The sequence below is a fragment of the Passer domesticus genome, chromosome 12, assembly GCF_036417665.1.
Source record: "Passer domesticus isolate bPasDom1 chromosome 12, bPasDom1.hap1, whole genome shotgun sequence".
Classification (NCBI taxonomy): Eukaryota; Metazoa; Chordata; class Aves; order Passeriformes; family Passeridae; genus Passer; species Passer domesticus.
This window is the reverse complement of record NC_087485.1, coordinates 20,336,017-20,352,147: the sequence shown is the minus strand read 5'-3', so window position 1 is coordinate 20,352,147 and position 16,131 is coordinate 20,336,017.

The window sequence follows — 16,131 nt, the reverse complement described above, 5'->3', positions numbered from 1 at the left end:
GCACATGACCCAAAGCAACATGTCCAAGGTAAAGCTGGTTGAGCATTCCCCTGAAAAGGAATTCTGTTGGGCTGCTCCAGTCAAAATGATTCAGAAGAACATAATGGTTTGAGTTCCTTTTCTAGCAGAAGTGCTCTCCTGCACACATCCTGCTGCACACTGGATTTTCCAGGAAGACACGTCCCAGACACACAGCTCCATCCCAGGAGCAGGATGAGTCTTGGTGTCCTTGCAGCCAGGCCAGCTCCAGGCATGTCCCCGTGCCACACCCCAGTTCCTGCTGGGACTGAGGGCTTGGGTGATGCCAGGTGTGGCCCCGTGGCAGGATGTGGCTGCAGGTCCCTTGCTGGGCCCTTTGTTGTGCTGGCTGCTTCAATGCATTAATCTTCTCCAGCCAACTGTTTCTTGCATTATCAATTTCTCATTAACATATCCCCTTTTCCCTAAATGTTGGTGTTGTTTTTTTAATGCAAGGATTAGTGCAGCTGTGTCTCATCAGACCTCTTGTGTCTTTTTCTGGGACTTTGTAAGGGACCCTGATTAAAGACTCTCTCAGCTGTTGTTCTCTTCTGCATTTTTCCTTCTATGTTGCCAATGAATAGTAAGAATCTCATTGTTTCCTTTTATAATTATGTTAGTGCTTGGGCACTTTTAAGGAAAAGAAATTATTTTTTACTGAGTCCTTCCTTCCCTCCTCACCATCCCCCCTTCACATTTTGGAAATGCACGGCATGGTTTTAGAAGCCTCGGCAGACGAAGGGGTTCTGGGTTCTCCATGAACATCTGCTGATCTCATTGTTTTCACAGATTAATCCTCCCTAATTGAGCTGTAGCTTTGAACAGAGCCTCCATTCACAAGGAACAAGCTGCCCACCTCTCTCTGTGGTGCCTTTTCTGTCTGTAGGCGCAAGTGAAGACAAGCTTACAAAAAGATCATAAAATTAAGGCCGCTGCTGAAAAACCTACTGGCCACGTTGATAAAATGCAACCTGAAGAAAAGCCACCTAAAAAAGTCTGAAAATTCTTCTATTCTTATAAAAAACTATCCTTAGTTTTAACTGACTTGTTGGCCTTCACCAGTTGAATAAAATTATCTAATAAGCAGAAGGTAGTGGCCACACAATAGATTTCTAAAGCTAAAAATTTATGGATACATACATTTTTCTTAAATGGCATTTTCATATTGAAGCAGCCCTCCAAATTCAGGAATTTTGTGCAGTGGTGTTTTTAAAACCTCAGAAGCAGTTTAGGGATCTTTGTCTTTTGTATGCACAGACTACCTGGATTGCTCCTGAGATCTACATAACAAAACTTCCCCTTTTTTGTAAGTGACTACTCATAAAACACAGATATTTTAATTCAATGTCATCACATAATACTTTACAACTACAGGAAAGAAAATTAGGAAATATTTGTAATAAAAACTGCTAACTACTTTCAGCTGGCAACACTGTGTCCTTGCATGAAAATCATCCTATTACATTCCATGACTGTGCATGAAATGTAAAGCTCATGGCTCCTATAAGAGACAAAAGGTGGGAAAAAAATAAATACCAAAATGATTTGTGTTGCCACAAGAAATAAGGCTAACATTTGCTTTCCTTGATCCTTCTGCTCTCCTCTCTACTACAAGATAGAATGCAAAATTTTATTTAGTCTTTGCAGATATTTCTATTTGCCCAATCTCTCAGAAAGAGTAGATGATTCCTAGAAAAGCATTTTAATTTGATAAACCTAAGAACAGGAGATTGAAAGAGATCGTGTGAAGAGGGCTAAAAACAGGGCTCATTTTTCTTTCAGGGATAAGAACGTGTTAATGTCAATGAGCAGTTAACAGTGCATCTGGCCCTATACAGAAATAACAGTTCCACAGAACTCTAGCCAGGAATTGTATCAATTATGTAGGATCTGAACGTGAATGGAAGGCAAGGAACTGATGTGCTCACAGTGTAACGTCTCACTTGCTGCTTCCTTCCACCCTTGTGGCCAAATTTCATCCTTGGGGATGTGGGAAATATCTGAATGAACTTGGGCACCACCTGAAGAGTTCAGCTTGTCCACACTGATAAGATTTGCTCTTTTAATGCACACAAAAAATGTCTCCAGAAGAATCTGGCAGCTGTTTTGAGCAAGATAATGATTTATGTACTTATCCTTAACAGGTTAAAAAACCCCTTTAACACACAAAGTTTTCTTTGGAAATTTCTTCTTTGCATGTACCAAACAGGAAATTCCCCTTGCAAATGGACAGGGATGCACCAGAGTTCTGAAGCACATGAAAGAAACCCCCACTGAAACAAGAGGTAGTTTATCCAGGAGAGAAGTGGGAGTTGTGATTTGCTGTGTTCCTGGAAACAGTGAGCCAAGAACAAAATGCCAATGGAAAATAATTTTATTCATGACCCTTCCAACATTCAGCCTCTCTTAGTACACTTGGATTCATATTTTCCTTCATTTTGCACTAAATAATTACCCTGTGGGCCACCTATTGCCCTTGATGTTGGAGTGGGTGGTGTGCCCAATCTGAGGACAATCTATTGCTCCTCAGATCTACAGCTGTTTTTTTTTTCCAGCTATTTTTGAGGCTTGGCCATAAATTCTGGGGAAAAAACCTTGAAATTTACTGTCTTGTCCTGAGATACCTGTGAAATGTATGATAGTTTTTACAATTCATAAAGTAAAATAAGGATGATTTACAGCACTTTGCAATGGCTGTGACAGCCAAGGACACTCACGGCACGCTGCTCCTGTACCACAGCCCATAAAAAATGCTGCAGGGCCTCCCACAAAGGGAGCCCAGCCCACCCAGAAAGGGAATCCAGCCCTCCCAGAAGGGGAGCCCAGCCCTCCCAGCACCCCTGTGGCTGTGGGAGCCATCCCTGGAGGTGGGGATGGGGTTTAACACCCGTGGTTATTCCTCTCCCTGCTTCTGGCAGCCCTGGGAGCTGCAGGCTGAGCACAAGTCAAGGATTTACCTCCTGTTCCCTCGTCCTCCTGAGGACCAGCAGAAGGGCTCACAAACTGGGCTGGAGCTGCAGTGTGAGACTTTTCCTGAGATCCCCCTGATGCTGCTGGTGATAAATCCCAATTCACTGCTTGGCCCAGGGAAAGGGACCCTGTTGGGAGCAGGAACATCCTATATTCTCCTATCCATGTCCCAGGGGTTGTAAAATCCCTACACCTACTGCCTCCTGCAAACTGGATTTCTTTTCTGACCTGAGAATGAAGTGCCTGCTCTTTCCCTGCAGAAATAGCTTTTGTGAGGGACCAGTGGACAGATATAACTCAGGTTTTATTAGATCCAAACTGTCACAACTGAGCACCCTCACCTTATTTATGGGACCACGGGAATAAACTCTCTTGCCATGCTCCCACAGCGTTGCCTCCAGGCCTGGGCAGACATGAACCATGCTTTCCAGGCATTTTTCCCAGCTACCAGGAGCAAGAGAGGCTGATCCAACCTCACTGAGCATGTTCTTCTTCCCATGCTGTGTAGCTGGGAAAGAGGAACAAAGCAGGGCCATTTTTCCAAGGTTTTTGGGAATCTGGCTGCCCAAAATGGAAAAGGAAGGAGCTGCAGGGTATTCCTCCTGCTTCCTGAGACGTCCCAGGGAAGCAGGGCTCCTTGGCAGGGTCACATCTGGAGGAATGACCAGTCCTACCTTAGGAAATTATTTTTACCTGCTGTTCACTGCACACACTTCCTGTCTGCCATATTATATTATGTTATGTTATATTAATTATATTTTATTTTTGGCTATGCATACCCCAATGTCTTCAGGACCCCACTCTTTCCTCTAAGCAGCTATTTCCAACCTGCTGAAGAAATGCTACATTTAAATTCCTTAAGGGGAACTTATTAAAAGGGTTTCATTTCAGACACACACCACAAAACTGTTACAAATAACTCCATATAGTTTATAAAGCCAGTGACAAGCCTGTGCTTTGAGAACTGAATTCATCCCAGGACCTAAATAAGGCTGAGTTTTCAGCAACAAATTTGGCAGTGGCAGTCACAGCTGCCCCAGGAGCTACAGGTCACCCCCTTTAAACTCACCAAATGAGCAAAAATGATTTCTGTTCACTGCCTTCCTTGGCTCGAGGAAGGAAGGATGAAGGGTTCAGAATGATCACCTAAAATTTATTTTATTCAAGGTTGTCACAGCAGCACATTACCTCTACATGCAAAATGAATTTCCAGTCACAAGACCAGAACTGCCACATCCCAGCGTTAGCTTACTCCAGACTAAGTGAGCTGCCCAACACTTCCTCTCTCTTTCTCCATTTGTAAAAAAGAAAATTAAAATAAAGCAGTGAAACAAACAACCCTCACTTAAAGCCCTCCCTCCAACTAAGCAATGCAAGGGTTAAACAGATAATATTTTAGGGAGCTTTGAAAACAATGTCTGAGGATCTAATGCTCTCTTTCCTCGACAGATGGCTCAGAAGAAATCTGGGAAGCCTTACCCATGGAAAAAATTACTAGCCTTAAGAACAATTCATATAACATATCTGAACACATGGCTGCCTTTCAACACTTATGCTTAAACTGGGAATAGGATTCAAAAGCCACCATCCCCGAGGAGCTTTTCTCTTTGCAAAGACCCCACATCGAGGCTCTCTTCTCCCTCTCCTCAGCGCAGGCTTGCCACGCCGTGTGCTGAGCTGAGGGACTGAAATAAACCTTGTAAAATGTTGAAATACTGCTTGGTAATTTTACAGATAAGAACTTACTACATGAATGAATAGCACCTAAGTATTATGAATGTTGGCAGAGTAGATGAAGTTTTTTTCAACAAAACCGGCTTGGGGGGGAAAAATGGACATAAGAAAATGTCTCAGTTCACTAGTCAAAAAAACAAAAATTGAAGCTTCCTGTAACTAATATTTAATAAAATTAAATTGAGGTTTACATTTAAACAAAATTATTTCAATAAAAACAGCATAAAAATATTTCCATTCAATCTCTTGTTCATTGCTAAATAAAATCCTCTTACAAGTTCACACAACTACAAAGCACCAATAAGAATGACAGTCTGGCCAAGGGTGAAGCATTTGGGTATTTTCAGCGATCCAAGCCTTATCTTCTAATTGCCCTCACCTTTAAACTTTTCTGTCACTGTCCCATGCTCAGGTGTGGTGCAGTTTTCCCCATCCCACCTCATGTCCCACACCCCTATTGATCCTTCAACCCCTTAAAACTATAGAGCATCTCTTTGCCATTCATGAGCTGGCTGCTGTCTGTCCCCAGCTGCTGATCTTTGGTGGCCCTGTGAGTGAGGAGTGGCCAGGAGCACCCCGGGGCAGCAAACCCTGCAGGGACACTGGGTGCTAAACCAGGGCTCCTGCAGCTCCTGCCGGCACACTGTCCTCACACTGTCCTCACATGGAGCCAGGAGGGCTCCGTGCTGCTCACCAGCCTTGGGGAGCCCCTGGAGCCCCCCACAGCCCTGCAGGAGCCTGAACCCCCGGTGTCTGTGCACCCCCAGCAGCAAGATGACACCTGGGGTGACCCCGCTGAGCCCCCAGTGCCACCATGACCACAGCAGGAGCCCCTGGGAGCCTGCCGAGTGCCCCATGCCATGGGGCTGTCCCAGAGCCCTGTCACAGCCACTGGGGACACCCAGCACGTGCTGCAGCTGGGCTCTGCTTCACCTGCACAGCCCTAAACATCCCTGTGTGCTGCCACACCCCACCCCTGTCACACACCCCAACCCTGTCCCTGTCCCACACACCTCATTCCTGTCCCTGTCCCACACACCCCATCCCTGTCCCCTGTCACACACCCCATCCCTGTGTGCTGCCACACCCCACCCCTGTCACACACCCCATCCTTGTCCCTGTCACACACACCCCTGTCCCACACACCCCACTCCTGTCCCCTCTCCCACACACCCCATTCCTGTCCCCTGTCACACACACCCCTGTCGCACACCATCCCTGTCCCACACACACCATTCCTGTCCCCTGTCACACACACCCCTGTCGCACACCATCCCTGTCCCACACACCCCACTCCTGTCCCTGTCCCACACACCCCACTCCTGTCCCTGTCCCACACACCCCATCCCTGTCCCCTGTCCCACACCCTATTCCTGTCCCTGTCCCACACCCCACTCCTGTCCCTGACACACACACCCCTGTCCCACAGTGTCCCTGTCCCACACACCCCACTCCTGTCTGGCACAGCTCAGTGCCCTGGGTTTGCTTTCCTTCATTTCCACCCCTGCAGGGCCACCCAGAGGAGCTCAGCTCTTGCAGCTCCAGCCTCCCAGTCCTGCTGGTTATTCAGGACTGCTGCTGGAGGATGGAGATGAGGGAAGCTGAGGGGACTCTGGCTGCTCTTCCACTCCCCCACAGCATCTGCTTTAGCCAAGCGAGTGCCCTGATGCTGGAAGGGACTTTCTTCCAGGAACAAGACAAGGATGTTTGTAGTGATAGCATAGCCAATAAAACAGGGAGATCTGGGATAGGAAACTCACAACCTGTGCTTTATAAACCCTGCTGTAAACATAGCACCATGTTCTCAACCCAAAGTGCACAGGCAGCTGTTATAATATCAGATTTATCCACTTATTATTGCTAAAACTGCACTGAGTGCAGCCTAATGGAGAACTTCCCATTCCTTCCCTCATTCTGGCCCACTCCCCACATTTTCTGCCAGTCTCTCCCAGCTGTGGCCTAGTTAGGATGAACCTAGAGTACTTGATTTATATTTATTTCCCTTTCTTATCTCTTTTATTCATGGTTTTGCCTTTATCAAAGAGTTTGGAGACTCTCATCAAATCTTGATTTCCTAAGGACCACCTTAAAGTGGTTTTCAGCTCTTCTCATCACAATGACATGAAAAGCAGAGTCTTTTTGGGTTGATATCATTTTCTCTGTCTATTGTCTTGCCAGCTAAATTCTTACAGGACAGATTAAAATCTTCAGCTTCCTTTAGGAAAAGGGATAAGTTTCTCAAGTACTCCTGTGTGTGTCTGCCTGCCAATGAGTGAAATAGTGACAAAACACCTTCAGCAGTGCTCCACTCCCCTCCTAGAGCTCTTTGCTACCCACCAGAACACCAGGAGGTTCCATCCCAGCTCTTGGTTGATCCCTAGCATGGTTGATAGCAGACCTTGGAGCAGGTGATGATTATGACTATAAATGACACAAATGATGGATATAAAATAGAGGGGACCCCTCAGTGTCCCTGCTCTTGGCAGCAGAGGTCCTTCTTTCCATGTCCTGAGCAGGAGCAGTTCCCATTCCCTGGGAGTGAGAACCATCCCCCAGGATCAGCTTTTCTCTGGCTGAGCACATTCCCTCCTTTCCCTTCCCTTCCTCCTTGGTCTCCAGCAGCTCAGCATGCACTGCCACCTCCTTATTTTCCATGTCCTGACTTCCTAAAAGTTTGGACTGAGGTAACTGGTTTCAGTCCCCAGGCACCCTGGGGCAGGACAAAGCAAGCCAGGGGAGCTGCAGCTCAGAGGCTGAAGGACAGAGCAGCCCTCCATCCCCTGTGCTGTACACACAGGGCTCAATGACAGCCAAATATGCATTGTAAATGGATTTTCTCCCTTCTGCTACCCTTGCACAGCATGAGAAAACCCCCCAAGGAACCCATTTACCTCTACTTTGGGACATCCCTATCACCAAAACCTCTCCAGGCAGCATTTTTGCATGGCAAACACCAGTCTGGCCAACATACATCCCATTTCTCTTATCCAAAGTCCCCTTTTCCTTCTTTTTAGTCCTTCAATATTGGACTTGTGGCATTTCTGAGTAGCTTGAGGACACAAAGTCACTTCTCACACAGCAATATTGTAATGGCTGTAGGGCTGAACTGTGTTGGCACCTGGTCTGTCAGCTGGTGCCAGGAAACAGTGACCTGAAAAAACCTCCTCTGTAAACCTCCTACAGGATCAGGGGGATGGATAAGTTTTCTCTTTTCACTAATTTTCTTACAAAAATAACCGATGGGAAGCATTTAATGCCACAACTCAACCTGCCACATCACAAGCTGTTTGGTCCTCATTCTTCTGAGGCTATCAGAAGATTATTCATTTTTCTTGTGGCATTTCCAAGTGAATAAGAATAAAAGGACCATCACAAAAGAACAATGACAAAATGGGAAGGAGTAGCCGACATCAAAATTGAATGCCTGGTTTAATTCTGTGGCACTCATCAAAAGGAATCATCTCTTGTTCCCAGTATTGCTGTTTCCTCAGCCAAAAGCAAGGGAAGAGGTCTGGTGTGGCAGCCACAGGGCTGCAGAAACAGAAACCAGACTCTGCTGTGGGCACTCCTGAAATAAACACCTAAAAGCAAAGGGAAACACGAAGGCACACAAATAAACAATCCCTGGCCTTCAGTCATGCCTCTGACTCTCCTGTACTCAGAAAAGTACCCCCACCCTCTGCATGGGGATTAGGCTGGTAGGAGTCCCCGAGTGCAGAGCAGGGTATTCTGCACTAATCTGGGGCAGACAGGGGAGGGACATGCAGCTCACACCACTAATCTGGGGCAGACAATCAGCTCTGCACCAAGCAGCTGAGGGGTGCAGGGTGGCTGGTTTAGCAGACATGGCCTTCTAATAAACACAGAGCCAATCTGCACTTAATGAGTTGGGGTGACCTCTGAAGTACAAAGTTGCCTCTCAGTGGTCTAGTGCAGATTTCAGTGCAATTAAAAATCTGTAAATCACAGGAAACTCAGAAAAACACAAATTGCTATGCACAGTCAAAGAGCCAGATCCTCTTGTACTAGAAACCACATTGTATTTTACATTTATGTGATTTATTTCATTCCTTAGCCGTATCATGAGCCTATAAAAACCTTTTCATTAAATTAATGCTCTATGTCTCCTTTACCATGATTAAAATGCCACTATATAGTTTTCCCCCCTTTCTTAAAGGCCTAATCCCATAATACTTTGTAAAGATCTTATGTGGAGATTGAGCTCTTTTTTTCCCCCCAAACCTTTCATCTTATTCAGTTTGATTAGGGTCATGGGGCCAGGCTCATCCCAAGAATAATTCCACCGGAGTCAAAAGAGCCACTCCACGGATCAGAGCAGACCACAGAAGCAAACATTTGGTGCCCTACATTTGGCAACACAAAAGGATAATGTTGTATTTATTTCTTTTTCAGTCTGAACCACATTTTGATAAATCATTTGAGATGCTAATGAGTCAGTCAGCCTTTTACAAGAGCAAATACTCCAGATATAAAACACTCCTCTAATTACCTCCCTGTTCTTCATCCTTTCTCCAAACCTTCTAGCCACTGCAGTGGATGTTTGCTGCTTCAGTTCTCAGGATGGAAATTATCTCCTGCAAGTCATTTGAGCCAATCCATCTGAGACAAGCAGCTGGAATCTCCCTCTGCACTTAAAAGGCAGAATTCACCAGTATCATCTTAAAGATCTTTGTGTCCCTACCAACCACACAGCAACTTCACAGTAACTTACACCTGGTTAAAACTGTCCAGTTCTACATGTACCAACTCTGCTAGTTGTAATTTGAAATAAAGTCGCCTAAGGACAAAAGTCACTGTACTATTAAAGATCAACAATTTTTTTTTCATTTTCCCACCCAGAAACATTTGCAGAGTGCTGTAAATTCTCTTTTGTTTAACAAGGAGGCCTCGTACACAGGGGCTTCACTGAAAATCCATGGTTCTTCCTCATTTGGGATGAAAATGAAAAAAAATGGAAGAAGGGGTAAGAAAACTGTGAAAGTCCTTGGAGCTACACTGTGTCTGAACTGCAAATATTTATAATTTTTATGTCATCCTATAAAACCTGGACATTGCAATCCATTCTATTTAACATCCTCTTTTAGGAGGTTGATAGCCCCCATTCACTTCACAAACTCCAGGTTTACTGCTTTCCCATTCTGCTAATAATAAAAAGGTGCCACAGATAATTAAAACCAAACTCAGTTCCAGCACTCATTAAAGAAGAAAATATGAACTTCTGAAAAGCTGTCATATACAATAAAGCAGTGTTATCTGCCTAGAATTACTACATTGATTTCAAATGGATAAGTCTTGAGAACAAAATCCACCAAAATGCAGTTAAATTAATTGCTGTTTTACAAGGGAGAGCTTTAAAATGGAGTAATTAATTGACCCACTGCTTGTGACAATTTCCCTGTAGTTAACAATCACTCCTGGAGAAGATGAAAAAACAGCCCTGTTTCATTTGAAAAGAGGTGAATCAAATCAGTACAAACCAACACTGCCCTTGTTTCTGTGACAGGGGAATTGTACAGAAGAAAATAGAGAATATCCATGAAAAGGGATAAATTCCAAACTCACTTTTGTCGTTGCAACTTCACTGCACCCAGCAGCATTATTTCAAATTAGGACTGGGGTTCTCCCAGTGCCCTGACATTGGGAATATTTAGCTCTGGGCTCTCAGTTACCTGAGTGGAGAACAGTATAATTTGAAATTAATTGAAAAAGTCATTTTAGTAGTGGAGATTCAGGAAAATATATGGGTTTATTCAGCATAGGGACATTTTATTTACTTGTTCATTACTCCAAAACAGATTGTGCAAAATACCTTGAAACAGGGTTTATTAACGTAGCTGCAATTGCCTGATTTGTCATGCACAGAATTCCTAATAATTTTAATTAATTCTTAAAAAAGTCCCAGACAAAAAAACCCCAGAGATTGCACTCATATTCCAAAGACCCCTAGAGCCTGTGAAAATATCCAGGCACATTGTGTAAGTGCTGCTTGGAATGCACAAAAGGCACAGAGGGAATATTGGGATCCACTGGGATTTGGGAGGAGGAACGTGTGGGTGGCAGGGCCCCACAGAAGGAATCAAATAGTGACAAATTATGACCAGGGCACCACCTATAGAAAGGGCACTGCAACCCCAAATGTGGGGATTTCCATGGCAATGCAGGGCCAGGAAAAGGGGAAACTCCCCGTGCAGGATGTGGGCACACAAAGCTCTGTGGCAGAAGGGAGCCCTCTGTCCTGTCCCTCCCCCTCGAGGGGGTCCCTGACACTCAGCTGGGAGTTTGGCTGCCCTCAGTATTGACTGATTTTGGAAAATGGGCAGCGACTGCAGTGTGGCTCTTCCTAAGGTGTAATTGCTGCAAATAAGCATAAGCTGGGCTGTTCCCTTCCTCCGTTACCCAAACTCCTGCTCACTGCAGCTCATCTGCTCCCGCACTGCTGCTCCCTGCCCGCAGCTCCTCTGGCTTTTCTTGTCACTCATAAAGTACGTGATGGCTCAGGGCAGCTCTGTGCCAGCTACAGAGCTGGGCATTTCAGTGTCCACTTCAGGGGAAAAAACCAAACCTATTTCATCCCACTGCCAGAGGGCAGGGCTGGATGGGATCTTGGGAATGAGGAATTGTTCCTGGCAGGGTGGGCAGGCCCTGGCACAGGGTGCCCAGAGCAGCTGTGGCTGCCCCTGGATCCCTGGCAGTGCCCAGGGATTGGGCACTGGGCTGGGAGCACCTGGGACAGTGGGAGGTGTCCCTGCCATGGCAGGGGTGGCACTGGGTGGATTTAAGGTCCCTTCCAACCCAAACCCTTCTGTGATCCTCGTCCTGCATTAGACAGCCTCTGGCAGCAGCACATGGACTCTTCCCAAACCAAGCACTGACCACTGCAGTCCTTGTTTCATCTACATTGAGGGCAACTGATTTTTTTACTTTTATTCAACCTTTGGTGCATAAACTCACAACCTTTTAAAAATGCAAATATATTTCATGCCCACTGGATCCTTTTCATTCTTATCCTTTATGGAGATCTTCATGCAACTCCAGCAGTCACAGAAGAGAATTTCCCCCAACAGAAGCAAACCTTATCCTAACAGACCACGTTTATTCCTGTGCTCAGTGGTTTTATCCTTTAGGTGAATCCCTCCACCTCCCCAGGGACTGAAGTTGTGCTTGTCAGTCCTTTGTCCCTCTCTGGGACCCCACCTTGAGCCTGCCGTGAAGCCTCAATGTGTGTTCCAAAAATATTAGGACTGGAATCAACATGGGTGGCAATTCTGGTTTGGAGCCAGCTTTGACAGAAAATTTCAGAAACACAGCCTTTGTAAGATGCCTCCTCATATTTGTAAAGAAAGTAGGAGCAGAGTAATCTTTGTTTAATGTAATTTTTCTTACAGTTTATAAGCACTGAAAGATTTCAGATCAAAAGTGGACCCTAATGAAGAATGCAAATCTCACAGGTGTGAGAAAAATACAAGGTGTGAACACCTTATAAATGTGGGGAAATTCCTAGATGCTGTAGGTTTACCCCTTAAAAAATAGTTTTATTTCTATGAACAAAGGCATTGGAAATTCTCACAGTTTCTATAAGCCTTTTTAGTGCTGTGTCAAGAATTTTGATGACATCCTGATTCAGTGTTGAAGAGACATCAATGTGTGGTTTTTTGTAATATAATTCACTATATTTGACTACTAGTGACTCAGTAATATAAAATATCATAAAAGTCTCTTAAAGCAAGTGTAATTTGGAGGTCTTGGTAGATGTTTGGGGGCTAATTGATTTTGACTTTTTAAAAAACACAAATATGTGAAAAAATATACGAAAACATCCCAAAGTACAGTAGGACTTATGTTTTCATGTTTGAATATTGTATTATTCATTCCTCCCTTCCACACTCATTTATAAAATTATGCCAGTGGATTTTACTTGAAGAGAGATATCACAATACATGGATACAATGTGATGCTTTTTTGGTGGGCAATGGTTGTGGAATATTCACCACCAGATCAGATCATTCAGTCAAACACAAACTCAGGGATTGCTCCAGCTCAGGATTAATTGCACCCACTCGAGGCAGACAAAATATATTTTGGCATTGCTTCTGACAGATGAAAATAAAACAAACAATAAGGATCAGCTTGCAGCTAACAATATGCAAAATTAAAGAATATAACAATTTTAAACTTTTATGGGAGTGCTGATTAGGTTTTGTTCTAAAAGCTGCAAAGAGATTTTGCTGTTAATCTCGTTACTCATGCACCCAGCAAAGAGAAGCAGGGAGCCTCAGAAGCCTCCCCTCACACAGGATCACAGACACTGCATCAATGCTGCTTGGCAAAAATGCCTTTTGTTTTAATTGGCCAGAAGTAAGAAACTCAAATTATCTCTAAAGGCATCAGTGACTGTGTAAGCTGATTATAATAAAGTGTGTCCTATGCATTTTTCCATTTGAAGGTTAAATTCTCAATTAATTTTTCAGCTTGCTGCCATCTCAGCTGAGTGTGGTTGCTAATTGCAGTGAAACAATAGTTTCCAAAAGCTTTGAATTCATGTGCTGGATTTCAGACACAGCCAGAGATCCCTGAGAGTGCTGTAGCACAAACCAGAACCACTGCAAAAGCCACACATTCAAACACCAACACAACTCCTCAAATTAATACTTATAATTTTTTTTTTTTTAATTCTAGAAATGTAGATTTGTTATTCTTGGTTATGTTTATCCCACATTTTTCAGACTAATTTATTTTTTTTGAAAGCGAAAAACTTCAATACCCAACACCTTAAATACTCTGAAACCAAACATCTTAAACACTCTTCCATAAAATGTGTAGAGAATAAAGAGAATGCACAAGGCAGTATTTCAAAGTTGAGTACCTGAATTAATTTTATCTACAAATAATAGGCTTTAAAATCTAATCTACTGTAAACCCAGAATCAATGAGCATCCTACTGATGAAGAATATTCCAGAACATACTTTTCTTTTTTAAAAGCCTTTTAATCGCTGCCTAGTGCACCTTTCACAGTTTTGTGCCAGTGAGCATCACAAATGGATGGTGCTTTTTCTATTGGTATTTTTTTTATTTTTATATTTTGTATTTTTTTTCCTCTTGGTATTAAAAAATTCCAAGTACCCATAAAAATATCTATATTCTCTACAGATTCCAACTCCTTCTCACCCCACATTACATCCTGGGCAGAAGCAACTCTGGACCATGAGAATTTCATGGTTGTTCTGTCCCTCTCTGAGATTTTGCTGAGCCTGTCTAAACACAATCTTTGGTTCATAAATGTCAACAAGGAGCAGTGACAAAACAGCTTCAAACCTGAGGTCATCCTAGGAAGAAAGATTCTTTTTGAGAAAGCATGAGTTCTGATGGAACCCTCCCTGCTAAGGCTGGGGCCTAGAAGAAAAGCAGTCAACTTGATTCAAATATCTTACTAAAGCCAAAAAACAACATTTCCGTGGCAGCACAACTAAATTCTTTCATAAGCTACAGGTACAAGTGAGACAGCTTGGAATTTTGTCTTTCTTCAATCAAGGAAAACTGACAAAGTTGAGGCCTAAAAGTCTGACAGCAACACCTGGCACAGGTGAGCCAGCCTGGGTCCCTCCAGCCCTGAGCTCCAGTGGTGCCTGCTCAGAACAATTCTCACAATTCTCACAATTCTCACAATTCTCCCCTTCAGAGCGCTGCAGTCCCTGAAATGGGCTCTGTCCACTTTTAAATCAAATTACAGGTGAACAGACTGCAAATTGCAAAACAAGCAGCAGTTTAATACACTTGAGATAAGCACAGGTCTCAGCAGCTCCCCAGAGCACTGGTGCAGAACCCTAAAATCACCTCCCAAAGAGATCCTGTGAGTCAGTAAAAACGGGTAAACTGAGGCACAGAATGCCTGGAGGGATTTGGGGTGGACCAAGATGGAAAGCTCTGCCTGAGGTGGGGTCTCCCTAGTTCCAAAGGGTCATTCCAGCCCAAAATTTGTCCCCTCTGTCCCCTGGGCATCCAGGCAGCCAAACCTCCACACACACTGATCCCAACTACCACTTCCAGGGGACATAAAGAAATTACAGCTACAAATATCCAAGAAATAAGTATGTAGAGGGCTGTTAATTAACCTTTAGCTATGCTGCATATTTGAGAGGAGTTGGGAGCTTTTTTAGGTTCTAAACTACATAATTTCTTCACATTTAGACAATGTACACCAAATTCTGTTGCTAACTCACCAGTGTTAATGAGTGAAGGCATTCACACTTTTTTGAAGCTGACATCTTTATTATTCCTTTATTTACTCAAATACAGTGATGAGGGGAAAAAAACCCCATAATCACAAGAAAAGAGTACAAAAGAAGGAGGAAAAAAATCTAGAAGAAAAAAAAACATTTAAAATATTGCAAGGCAGGAAGAGTGGGGAAAATTACCTAAAAATAGGATATCACATGAGGTAAATTTTATATCCAAGCGTGGATTATAATTTTGGATTTCACATCACCTAAGGATTGAGTTTGCTCTTACAACCCACCTGCTCTCCTCTATAGCTGTGGAAAGGCTCCTTTTGTCAGGCCATTAATCTTGTGACCCTTAAAACATTTCTTGGTTTAAAACTGTGAAGAAAGACCTTCACTCGAGCGCAGTTGCAATCAATGGAGAAAGCATTAATCACCTGAGAAGTGGTGTTTTGAGACTCGTGAAATTGAAATGAATCACAATATGAAAAAATGCAATTATTTTTGAGGGCTTTGTTTTGTTAACATTCAGTCACTCAATCTGCTCTCCCTGCCTGCGTGTTTTGGGGGGAGGGAGGGGTTCTTTGGGGCTGGTCCCTGCTCCCTCCATCCTGCCTTGCACAATTCCCTGTTCCCACCCTTATCTTCCCTCCCAGCACCTCAGCTCCATCCCACACACAAACAAGCCTGAATTTCCCCGTGGCACACCAGGATGATTATCTGTCTTTCTGTGAGTGATTTTTTTTTTGTTTGTTTGAAGAGGCTCTGCTTTCCTCAGAGACACACTAAGACAAGCATTCAACCTTGGAATAAATAAAGAATTCACTTGCTGACTATTTATTGACCTATTAGCTTTGAAAGGCTTGTTTATCTGATAGATCTGGATCCTGCAAAGGACTCCATAAATTGGTGTTCAGAGGAATGTGCCAGTGAACCAATTTGCAAGTACAGTTTGGGACAAAAGTAAAAGCCAGCTGATCATTTCTGCAGCTCCCCTTCTCTGGGGGGAGCAAAGCAGCTCAGGCTGGGCAGAAAATCAACATTGACTTCTCAGCAGCCAGACCAGAGCATCACATGGGACATCAGTCAAGTATATTATTGAGTCTGGATAGCTGGATAAATATGGGCTGCCAGAGCTACACAGATGTGATGGCCCTGACAGACATATTT